The sequence below is a fragment of the Pristiophorus japonicus genome, chromosome 15 (assembly GCF_044704955.1).
Source record: "Pristiophorus japonicus isolate sPriJap1 chromosome 15, sPriJap1.hap1, whole genome shotgun sequence".
Classification (NCBI taxonomy): Eukaryota; Metazoa; Chordata; class Chondrichthyes; family Pristiophoridae; genus Pristiophorus; species Pristiophorus japonicus.
The window spans coordinates 41,990,131-42,002,850 of NC_091991.1; the positions used below are offsets into that span (position 1 = coordinate 41,990,131).

Here is a 12,720-nt window from a genome sequence, read left to right on the forward strand (position 1 = left end):
GAGTGGGCCAGATCGATTGTTCCAGTACTCAAAAGTGATGGCACGGTCAGGATTTGCGGCGATTATAAAGTAACTATTAATCGTTTCTCGCTACAGGACCAATACCCGCTACCTAAGGCAGACGACCTATTTGCTACGCTGGCAGGAGGCAAGATGGTCACCAAGCTCAACCTGACTTCGGCCTACATGACGCAGGAGCTGGAGGAGACTTCGAAAGGCCTCACCTGCATCAACACGCACAAGGAACTGTTCATCTACAACAGATGCCCGTTTGGAATTCGGTTGGCTGCAGCGATCTTCAAGAGAAACATGGAGAGCCTACTCAAGTCGGTACCACACACGGTGGTCTTTCAGGAAGACATATTGGTCACGGGGCGGGACACCACCTAGCACTTACAAAACCTGGATGAGGTCCTCCAGCGACTGGATCGCGTAGGGCTGCGGTTGAAGAGTCGAAATGCGTCTTCATGGCAACAGAAGTGGAGTTTTTGGGGAGAAAGATCGTGGCGGACAGCATTAGTCCCACAGACGCCAAAACAAAGGCTATCAGGAACGCACGCAGGCCACAGAACGTCACGGAGCTGCGGTCATTCCTGGGACTCCTCAACTATTTTGGTAACTTCCTACCGGTGTTAAGCACCCTTTTAGAGCTCCTACATGTGTTATTGTGCAAAGGTGAGAACTGGGTATGGGGGAAAAAAACAATAATTGCTTTTGAGAAAGCCAGAAATATTTTACGCTCCAACAAACTGCTTATATTGTATAACCCATGTAAAAGACTTGTGCTAGCATGTGACGCATCGTTGTATGGAGTCGGGTGTGTATTACAACAAGCTAACGCTGCGGGGAAGTTGCAACCTGTCGCCTATGCTTCCAGGAGCTTGTCTAAGGCCGAGATGGCCTACAGCATGATTGAGAAAGAGGCATTTGCGTGTGTGTTCGGGGTAAATGAAATGCATCAGTACCTGTTTGGCCTCAAATTTGACTGGAAACCGGTCACAAGCCCCTCACATCCCTGTTCGCAGAAAACAAGAGGATAAATACTAATGCCTCAGCCCGCATACAAAGGTGGGCACTCGCGATATTAGCTTATAACTATACCATCCGCCACAGGCCAGGCACAGAGAACTGTGCGAATGCTCTCAGTCGGCTACCATTGCCCACCACGGGGGTGGAAATGGCGCAGCCTGCTACTTGTTGATGGTGGCACAGGCCGCAGACTTGTTGATGATCATGGAAGCGTTTGAAAATGATATATCACCTGTCACGGCCCGCCAGATTAGGACTTGGACCAGCCAAGATCCTCTGCTGTCCCTAGTAAAAAAACTTTGTACTGCATGGGAGCTGGGCCAGCATCCCCGTTGAAATGCAAGAGCCAATCTAGCCATTCCAGCGGCGAAAGGACGAGCTGTCCATTCAGGCAGACTGCCTGTTGTGGGGTAACCACGTAGTGCTACCAAAAAAGGGCAGGGAGACGTTCATCTTGCATCTCCACAGCACACACCCGGATATAGTAATGATGAAAGCGATAGCCAGACCCCACGTGTGGTGGCCCAGTATCGACTCTGACTTAGGAGAGTCCTGTGTATGGCAATGCAGCGTATGTGCTCAGTTGAGCAACGCGCCCAGAGAGGTGCCACTAAGTTTGTGGTCCTGGCCCTCCAGACCATGGTCGAGGATCCATGTCGACTATGCGGGCCCGTTTCTTGGTAAAATGTTCCTGGTGGTGGTGGATGTTTTTTCAAAATGGATTGAACGTAAAATAATTTCGGGAAGCACCGCCACCACCATCATTGAAAGCCTGACGGCCATGTTTGCCACCCACGGCCTGCCTGACATACTGGTCAGTGACAACGGGCCATGTTTCACCATTGCCGAATTTAAGGAATTCATGACTTGCAATGGGATCAAACATGTCACCTCGGCCCTGTTTAAACCAAAATTGATCTGAATGACCCTGTGTATGTGCTAAACTATGGACATGGTCCCAAGTGGATCGCAGGCACGGTGATAGCTAAAGAAGGGAATAGGGTATTTGTAGTCAAACTAAACAATGAACAAATTTTCAGAAAGCACCTGGACCAAACGAGCCTCCAATGGGCAGGCAGAGCGGGCAGTACAAACCATCAAACAGAGTCTTAAACGAGTCACAGAAGGCTCACTCCAAACCCGCCTGTCCCGAGTACTGCTCAGCTACCGCATGAGACCCCACTCACTCACAGGGGTGCCCCCAGCTGAGCTACTCATGAAAAGGACACTTAAAACCAGACTCTCGCTGGTTCAGCCCAACCTGCATGATTAGGTAGAGAGCAGGCAGCAGCAACAAAATGTAAACGATGGTCGTGCCACTGTGTCACAAGAAATTGATCTGAATGACCCTGTGTATGTGCTAAACCATGGACATGGTCCCAAGTGGATCGCGGGCATGGTGATAGCTAAAGAAGGGAGTAGGGTGTTTGTAGTCAAACTAGACAATGAACAAATTTTCAGAAAGCACCTGGACCAAACGAGGCTGCAGTTCACAGACTGCCCTGAACAACCCACAGCAGACACTGTCATGTATGTAACCAGCATACGACTGTAACCCTTATACAATTGTAACCCTCATCCCTCATGTAACTACTACATACTGTACATACTTACTAGAAATGCACACCTTGACCACAGGGGGTGTACTTGTGGGAGACACTCCTTACCTGGAGATTCAGGTATATAAGGGGAGGTCCCTTGCAGGGCCAGCACTCCTTGGTCCAGAGAATAAAGGTGAAGGTCACAGAGTGACTGTGTCTGCAGTACGTGCCTCGTGTGATTATGTTTAAGAGTTAAGGACGCAACAGACACCACCTTTTTCGAGCCCACAGCACACACCCAAAGGATCAACGACACAGCGCCGGACGAGGAAATCGAACCCATCACGTCCAACAGCCCAGCAAGGCCAGGCTCACCTAGCAGCCCTGCAGGGCCAACAACATGCCAGCCCAGCGAGGGCACAGCCAACACACCAGAACAGATATTTGTACCGAGGCGGTCCACCAGGGAAAGCAAGGCTCCCGACCGCCTCACCTTGCAAATAGTTTTCACTTTGACTTTGGGGGAGTGAAGATGTGTATCTGTAAAGCATGCACTCCCATGTTCCGCCACCAGGGAGCTCATCCTCTGAAGTTCCAAGGGATCCCAGCATCCCTTGGGAGCACTGTATATAAGCCGGCCCCTAAGACCTGTTCCTCACTCTGGAGTGTCTTATTAAAGACTGAGGTCACTGTTATTTTAATCTCCCTGTGTGCAGCCTTATCTGTGTTGGGAACACAACAATAATCAAATTTGATAGGACAGCTACCAAAGAAGGCAGAGGATTTAGTCTGCATCTGAAAACGATGCCATTTTTTTCAGACATTGTAAGTGTATCTTCTGATGCAATTAAATTAGAAATTGATTACTTTTCTACTAAGGTGGGTTTGTATCAGAATAATTCATGGCTATTTCAAAAATAGTTGTTGGAAGTGTGCACTCATAAGCTTATATCAATTCAGTACAGTGAGTTTTCTATAGAATTTGCAATTGTCTTGGAATATTAATATCTAATAAGAACATAAGAACATAAGAAACAGGAGCAGGAGTAGGCCGTACAGCCCCTTGAGCCTGCTCCGCCATGTAACACGATCATGGCTGATCCAATCATGGACTCAGGTCCACGTCCTTGCCCGTTCCCCATAAACCCTTATTCCCTTATCAGTTAAGAAACTGTCTATCCTTCTGAAATTTTACAGTTATAACATTTTCATTATTTTTATTGTGATAAAAGATCTGTCGTCTAATAAGTGCCTTCAGCAGGATCTTAGAGAGGAGGTACAGATAGGCAATGCAGTTTAATGTTGTAGCAGGCAAATACAAGTTTCACTAATCAATCAAGTACACTCTTGGTCCATCAGTGCCTGCAATAAACTGCAAACCGCTGCCATTCCCAAACACTTCTAATCGGATTACTTCAAGAAGTGGAGGCAAGAGTTAATGGGCCCAAGTTTCAACTGGATTTGCTTCTATATTTTTGGAGCAACTAGTTTTTTTTGGAGTATCCTAGAAATTGCAATTCTCCACATTTAGTTTGCTCCAGTTCTGGTGAGTTAGTTTAGTTCAGTTTTTTTTCAAAAGGGGGCGTGTCCAGCCACTTACGCCTGTTTTGCAACTTTGAACTGTGAAAAGTTACTCCACACTAAATTAGAACGGAGTAAGTGTCCACTTTTGTATGCCAGGAAAAACCTTGTGTAGAGTTAAGAAATCAGCGCAGCTCGCCAGAGTTGCAGGTGGGAGAAGGGAAGAGAAAGCCCGAAACACCTTCACTTTTAAAAATAAAGAACCATCATCAATAATAAATAATAAATCAATCAATAAATCAAAAAATAAAAAATAAAAAATAATTTTTTTTTAAATAAAAAAAATCAATCAATAAATAAATAAATAAATAAATAAAAGTCCCTACCTCACGTACTGCAGCACGCAGTGCCTATCCATTCGGCCAGGGGCTGGAAATCGTTCACCCAGCAGCAAAGAAAATCACGCAGCAGCATATCTTCGGCTGTTCGATCAGGGGCTAGAGGCGGGAAATCGATCATCCAGCAGCTCACTCAAGCACGCAGCAGCATTTCTTCGACTGTTCAGCCAGGGTGTAGGGGGAGAGACAAGTGATTTCACTGAAGGGGGGAGGGGGAGAGAACAAAAGACCTTTGGGTGTGGTCCATGTACCTTGCGTAGAAGGAGAAGGAGAAGTGGTGTGCTGCTATTTTGCACCATTGAACTTTGAAAGTTTAAGTTGTACTTCAGGTATCGGTGCTGCATTATCAACTACCACGGATTTTGCAATGGTTCTGCAATGTGCTACATAGGAGAGAATTGATTAGAGCTCATCGCATCATGAACGTCATAGCCCGTAGGCTGCTGGGCAGGAGGCCTTACCCACCTCGGCAATTTCGATTCAGGCGTTCATACCTGGATCTGAGTGACGCTGATTGTGTCAAAAGGCTGCGTTTCCACAGAGAAGTTGTCGAGATCTGTGAGTTGCTGAGACCAGATTTACAGGCGAAAACCAGAAGGTGGACTGCTTTGTCTGTTGAAGTGAAGGTTACAGCTGCACTTTCACTCTATGCCTCAGGACCGTTTCAAGCTACAACTGGAGATGTATGTGCCATCTCTCAACGTGCAATACATGTCTGCATTCACCAGGTTACGGCTGCATTATATGCGCAGAAGAATGACTTCATCAAGTTCCCAATGACCACCCAAGCAATGCATGACAGGGCTGTGGGGTTCTCAAGGATTGCTGGCTTCCCAAAGGTACAGGGCTGCATTGATTGCACGCACATCGTCTTTCGAGCACCTGTGGAGGATCCCGAGCAGTTCAGGAATAGAAAAGGCTTCCACTCCATTAATGTGCAGCTCGTGTGTGACGAACTGCATCACATCATGTCAGTCAATGCAAGATACCCTGGCAGCACCCATGATGCATTCATCCTATGCGACAGCATTATATCTGACATGTTTGAGCAGCAGCCAGAGGGCAGAGCTGGCTACTGGGAGACATAGAAACATAGAAAAATAGAAAATAGGTGCAGGAGTAGGCCATTCGGCCCGTCGGGCCTGCACCGCCATTCAATGAGTTCATGGCAGAACATGCAACTTCAGTACCCCATTCCTGCTTTCTCGCCATTCCCCTTGATCCCCCTAGTAGTAAGGACTACATCTAACTACTTTTTGAATATATTTAGTGAATTGGCCTCAACAACTTTCTGTGGTAGAGAATTCCACAGGTTCACCACTCTCTGGGTGAAGAAGTTTCTCCTCATCTTGGTCCTAAATGGCCTACCCCTTATCCTTAGACTGTGACCCCTGGTTCTGGACTTCCCCAACATTAATAAGAACATAAGAACATAAGAATTAGGAAGAGGAGCAGGCCATCTAGCCCCTCAAGCCTGCTCCGCCACCCAACAAGATCACGGCTGATCTGGCCGTGGACTCAGCTCCACTTACCCGCCCGCTCCCCATAACCCTTAATTCCCTTATTGGTTAAAAATCTATCTATCTGTGATTTGAATATATTCAATGAGCTAGCCTCAACTGCTTTCTTGGGCAGAGAATTCCACAGATTCACAACCCTCTGGGAGAAGAAATTCCTTCTCAAGTCGGTTTTAAATTGGCTCCCCCGTATTTTGAGGCTGTGCCCCCTAGTTCTAGTCTCCCCGACCAGTGGAAACAACCTCTCTGCCTCTATCTTGTCTATCCCTTTCATTATTTTAAATGTTTCTATAAGATCACCCCTCATCCTTCTGAACTCCAACGAGTAAAGACCCAGTCTACTCAATCTATCACCATAAGGTAGCCAGCCCCCTCATCTCCGGAATCAGCCGAGTGAATCGTCTCTTTACCCCTTCCAAAGCTAGTATATCCTTCCTTAACTAAGGTGACCAAAACTGCACGCAGTACTCCAGGTGCGGCCTCACCAATACCTGTACAGTTGCAGCAGGACCTCCCTGCTTTTGTACTCCATCCCTCTCGCAATGAAGGCCAACATTCCATTCGCCTTCCTGATTACCTGCTGCACCTGCAAATTAACTTTTTGGGATTCATGCACAAGGACCTCCAGGTCCCTCTGCACCTCAGCATGTTGTAATTTCTCCCCATTCAAATAATATTCCCTTTTACTGTTTTTTTCCCCAAGGTGGATGACCTCACATTTTCCGACATTGTATTTCATCTGCCAAACCTTAGCCCATTCGCTTAACCTATCTAAATCTCTTTGCAGCCTCTCTGTGTCCTCTACAAAACCCGCTTTCCCACTAATCTTTGTGTCATCTGCAAATTTTGTTACACTACACTCTGTCCCTTCTTCCAGGTCATCTATGTATATTGTAAACAGTTGTGGTCCCAGCACCGATCCCTGTGGCACACCACTAACCACCGATTTCCAACCTGAAAAGGACCCATTTATCCCGACTCTCTGCTTTCTGTTCGCCAGCCAATTCTCGATCCATGCTAATACATTTCCTCTGACTCCGCATACCTTTATCTTCTGCAATAACCTTTTGTGTGGCACCTTATCGAATGCCTTTTGGAAATCTAAATACACCCCATACATCAGTACACCTCCATCTACCATGCTCGTTATATCCTCAAAGAATTCCAGTAAATTAGTTAAACATGATTTCCCCTTCATGAATCCATGTTGCGTCTGCTTGATTGCACTATTCCTATCTAGATGTCCCACTATTTCTTTCTTAATGATAGCTTCAAGCATTTTCCCCACTACAGATGTTAAACTAACTGGCCTATAGTTACCTGCCTTTTGTCTGCCCCCTTTTTTAAACAGAGGCGTTACATTAGCTGCTTTCCAATCCGATGGCACCTCCCCAAATTCCAGAGAATTTTGGTAGATTATAACGAATGCATCTGCTATAACTTCCGCCATCTCTTTTAATACCCTGGGATGCATTTCATCAGGACCAGGGGACTTGTCTACCTTGAGTCCCATTAGCCTGTCCAGCACTACCCCCCCTAGTGATAGTGATTGTCTCAAGGTCCTCCCTTCCCACATTCCCGTGACCAGCAATTTTTGGCATGGTTTTTGTGTCTTCCACTGTGAAGACCGAAGCAAAATAATTGTTTAAGGTCTCAGCCATTTCCACATTTCCCATTATTAAATCCCCTTTCTCATCTTCTAAGAGACCAACATTTATTTTAGTCACTCTTTTCCGTTTTATATATCGGTAAAAGCTTTTACTATCTGTTTTTATATTTTGCGCAAGTTTACATTCGTAATCTATCTTCCCCTTCTTTATTGCTTTCTTCGTCATTCTTTGCTGTCGTTTAAAATTTTCCCAATCTTCTAGTTTCCCACTAACCTTGGCCACCTTATACGCATTGGTTTTTAATTTGATACTCTCCTTTATTTCCTTGGTTATCCACGGCTGGTTATCCCTTCTTTTACCGCCCTCTTTTTCACTGGAATATATTTTTGTTGAGCACTATGAAAGAGCTCCTTAAAAGTTCTCCACTGTTCCTCCATTTGTGCCACCATTTAGTCTGTGTTTCCAGTCAATTTTAGCCAACTCTGCCCTCATCCCACTGTCGTCCCCTTTGTTTAAGCATAGTACGCTCGTTTGAGACACTACTTCCTCACCCTCAATCTGTATTACAAATTCAAAGAGACAAAGCGTAAGGCCTGGCCACCTGACTCATGACGCCCCTACGCATAACCCGGATGGAAGCTGACCATCAATAAAACATGGCGCACATTACGACATGCAGCATTATAGAGGGGACCATTGGCATCTTGAAACAGTGTTTCTGATGCCTGGACCATTCCGGAGGCCACTTGCAATATTCCCCAGAGATTGTCGGTCAGTTCACTGTTGTATGCTGCATACTGCATAACTTAGCCATCATGAGGAAGCAGCATCTGATAGTGGAACAAGAAGAGCCAGCTGCGGTGATAGAGCCTGATGATACTGACGACGATCAGGAAACCATGCAAGTACCTGAGGCCGGAGGACAACGTCGGAGGAGGGTGGCCCATCATGCTCCTTTAACGATTGCTCGAGTCTTGCGCCAGCAGCCCATCCGTGAACGCTTTACCGATACCTGAGGGCTCAGCGACAACTGTTCCACATGGATGTGTTTATTTTTTGCAGTTGTTCCTAAATGTTGTGTTATGTTAATGGAACATGATTCAGTTTTAATGTAAAATATATTTTATTGAAAAGTTTACAATGTACTTCACTTTAGTGAAATAAAATATGTCATGTATGTAACCACAATGTAACACCACTGTATTACTGTATACACTCAACATTGATGCACACCTTGACCACAAGGGGTGAACTTGTGGGAGATACTCCTTACCTGATCACACAGGTATAAAAAGGGAGGTCCCACGCAGGGTCATCGTCTTTGGAGTCCTGTGAATAAAGAGTTAAGGTCACAGAGTGACCTTGTCCCCAGAATGTGCCTCGTGTGGTTTCATACTGTAGAGTAAGGACTTTACATTGGCGACAAGAAATGGGAATTCACGACCCATGAGAATGGCCATCGGTAGCACAGAGGAACGGTACTGTGTTGGGGAAGACTGGGACGATTTTGTCGAGAGGCTTCAGCAAAGCTTCATTACGAAAGAATGGCTGGGGGATGCAGCGGCCGACAAGCGAAGGGCTCATCTTTTGACCAGCTGCGGACAAAAGACTTACACACTCATGAAGGACTTACTAGCAACCTAAAAGCCGGCGGTGAAGAACTTAGCAAATTGATCGGGGAGCACCTCGAACCGGCGAGTAGCATACATATGGCCTGACACTGATTCTACACCCACCGACGTCGTGAAGGACAGAGCATACCGGACTTTGTAGCGGACCTCTGGCGTTTGGCCAGCCTCTGTAAGTTCACAGACGGCTGCAGGGGGGAGATGCGAAGGGACTTCTTTATCGAGGGCATTGGTCATGCAGGAAATTTCCGCAAATTAATTAAGACCAAGGATTTGACCTTGGAAGCGGCGGCGTTGATAGCTCAAACTTTCATGGCGGGGGAGAAAGAGACGAAAATAATATACACGCAATTCTGCCTCGAACGCGCTGATGGATCAGGGAGTCAACATCATCAATGTGACTCAGAGCCCCGCAGGCAGGTAGGGGCAGTCCAACACTCCCCAGGCAGCAATAGACCCCAGAGTAGGACTTCAACAGAGATAATGGTAGGCTGAACAGATATTCACGCCATCACAGTGGACGATGCGGCCTGGGATGGGGCCATTGACACCCAATAATCGGGTACTTAAGAGCAGTCAAAGGGACAGTCAGCGCGGAATGCCTGGCCATAGTCCCTTTGTTCCCAACAACGGAAACTTTAACTCATGCTGGAGGTGTGGGGGAAAACACTCAGCTAGATCTTGCAGATTTCAACAGTTTGTCTGCAGGAACTGCAATCTCAGTGGCCACTTAGCTCGAATGTGCAGGAAGTCTGCAACCAGACTAATATATGAGGTGGATGGATCAGAAGAGGATTCTTTGAGGCAGGATGACTTTTGGGGCAAATCGATGGACGCCGAGGTTCAGCGGGTCCATCTGGTGAATATTCACAGTTCATACACCAAAACGCCACCAATGATGATGAGGGTTTTATTAAACGGTATCCCTGTATGCATGGAGCTGAACACTGGGGCCAGCCAGTCACTCATGGGCGTTCAGCAATTTGAGAAGCTATGGCCACTTAAAACCAGTCGACCCAAATTAGCACGTATTGAGACACAATTACAGACTTACACTAAAGAAATCACTCCGGTGCTAGGCAGTGCAATGTTGGCTGTCACACACAATGGGTTAGTGAATCGGCTGCCGTTCTGGATTGTCCGGGCAATGGTCCCGCACTGTTGGGGAGGAGCTGGTTAGCCGAGATGAACTGGAACTGGGGGGATGTTCACGCAATGTCATCTGTGGAGCGAAGTTCGTGCTCACAATTCCTACAACAATTCGATTCACTATTCCAACCTGGTGTCGGAACTTTCAAAGGCACTAAAGTAGTGATACACATCATCCCAGATGCCAGGCCAGTGCACCACAAAGCCAGAGCGGTGCCTTATGTGATGTGGGAAAACATCGAGAGCGAATTGGACCAGCTGTTGAGAGAGGGCATCAACTTGCCTGTTTAATTCAACGACTGGGCGAGCCCCATCGTTCCCGTCCTAAAAGCGTTTGGCTGTGTCAGGATCTATGGCGACTACAAGGCCACTATCAATCGGGTGTCCCTACAAGATCAATGCCCACTCCCGAGAGCGGAGGACCTCTTCGCCACACTGGCAGGCGGCAAGCTGTTCACCAAGTTGGACCTCACTTCAGCCTATATGACCCAGGAACTGGGCGACGAATCTAAACTAATGACCACCATCACCACACACAAGGGACTGTTCATTTATAACAGGTGCCCATTTGGGATTCGATCAGCGGCCACGATATTTCAAAGAAACATGGAAAGCCTGCTTAAATCCATTCCTGGAACGATCGTATTCCAGGACGACATCCTCATCACAGTTCGAAACACCGAGGAACACCTCCACAACCTGGAGGAGGTGCTACGTCGACTGGACCGGGTAGGCCTGCAACTCAACATAGAAACATAGAAACATAGAAAATAGGTGCAGGAGCAGGCCATTCAGCCCTTCTAGCCTGCACCGCCATTCAATGAGTTCATGGCTGAACATGAAACTTCAGTACCCCCTTCCTGCTTTCTCGCCATAACCCTTGATCCCCCGAGTAGTAAGGACTTCATCTAACTCCCTTTTGAATATATTTAGTGAATTGGCCTCAACTACTTTCTGTGGTAGAGAATTCCACAGGTTCACCACTCTCTGGGTGAAGAAGTTTCTCCTCATCTCGGTCCTAAATGGCTTACCCCTTATCCTCAGACTGTGACCCCTGGTTCTGGACTTCCCCAACATTGGGAACATTCTTTCTGCATCTAACCTGTCTAAACCCGTCAGAATTTTAAACGTTTCTATGAGGTCCCCTCTCATTCTTCTGAACTCCAGTGAATACAATCCCAATTGATCCAATCTTTCTTGATAGGTCAGTCCCGCCATCCCGGGAATCAGTCTGGTGAACCTTCGCTGCACTCCCTCAATAGCAAGAATGTCCTTCCTCAAGTTAGGAGACCAAAACTGTACACAATACTCCAGGTGTGGCCTCACCAAGGCCCTGTACAACTGTAGCAACACCTCCCTGCCCCTGTATTCAAATCCCCTCGCTATGAAGGCCAACATGCCATTTGCTTTCTTAACCGCCTGCTGTACCTGCATGCCAACCTTCAATGACTGATGTACCATGACACCCAGGTCTCGTTGCACCTTCCCTTTTCCTAATCTGTCACCATTCAGATAATAGTCTGTCTCTCTGTTTTTACCACCAAAGTGGATAACCTCACATTTATCCACATTATACTTCATCTGCCATGCATTTGCCCACTCACCTAACCTATCCAAGTCACTCTGCAGCCTAATAGCATCCTCCTCGCAGCTCACACTGCCACCCAACTTAGTATCATCCGCAAATTTGGAGATACTGCATTTAATCCCCTCGTCTAAATCATTAATGTACAATGTAAACAGCTGGGGCCCCAGCACAGAACCTTGCGGCACTCCACTAGTCACTGCCTGCCATTCTGAAAAGTACCCGTTTACTCCTACTCTTTGCTTCCTGTCTGACAACCAGTTCTCAATCCACGTCAGCACACTACCCCCAATCCCATGTGCTTTAACTTTGCACATTAATCTCTTGTGTGGGACCTTGTCGAAAGCCTTCTGAAAGTCCAAATATACCACATCAACTGGTTCTCCCTTGTCCACTTTACTGGAAACATCCTCAAAAAATTCCAGAAGATTTGTCAAGCATGATTTCCCTTTCACAAATCCATGCTGACTTGGACCTATCATGTCACCATTTTCCAGATGCACTGCTATGACATCCTTAATAATTGATTCCATCACTTTACCCACTACTGAGGTCAGGCTGACCGGTCTATAATTCCCTGTTTTCTCTCTCCCTCCTTTTTTAAAAAGTGGGGTTACATTGGCTACCCTCCACTCCATAGGAACTGATCCAGAGTCAATGGAATGTTGGAAAATGACTGTCAATGCATCCGCTATTTCCAAGGCCACCTCCTTAAGTACTCTAGGATGCAGTCCATCAGGCC

General features: G+C 46.7%; 1 protein-coding gene across 2 annotated transcripts in view; it reads right to left on the reverse strand.

Annotated features, from left to right (window-relative positions):
- Nucleotides 1-12,720, reverse strand: part of mdfic (MyoD family inhibitor domain containing) — a 196,704-nt gene that overhangs the window by 159,500 nt on the left and 24,484 nt on the right. The window contains exon 2 of one of the 2 annotated variants that reach the window (XM_070901621.1): nt 4,478-4,688. The exons of the other annotated variant lie outside the window; for it this stretch is intronic. The gene's annotated coding sequence lies outside the window, so the exon portion shown is untranslated. The remainder of the gene's footprint in view (nt 1-4,477; nt 4,689-12,720) is intronic. 2 annotated transcript variants of the gene reach the window in all.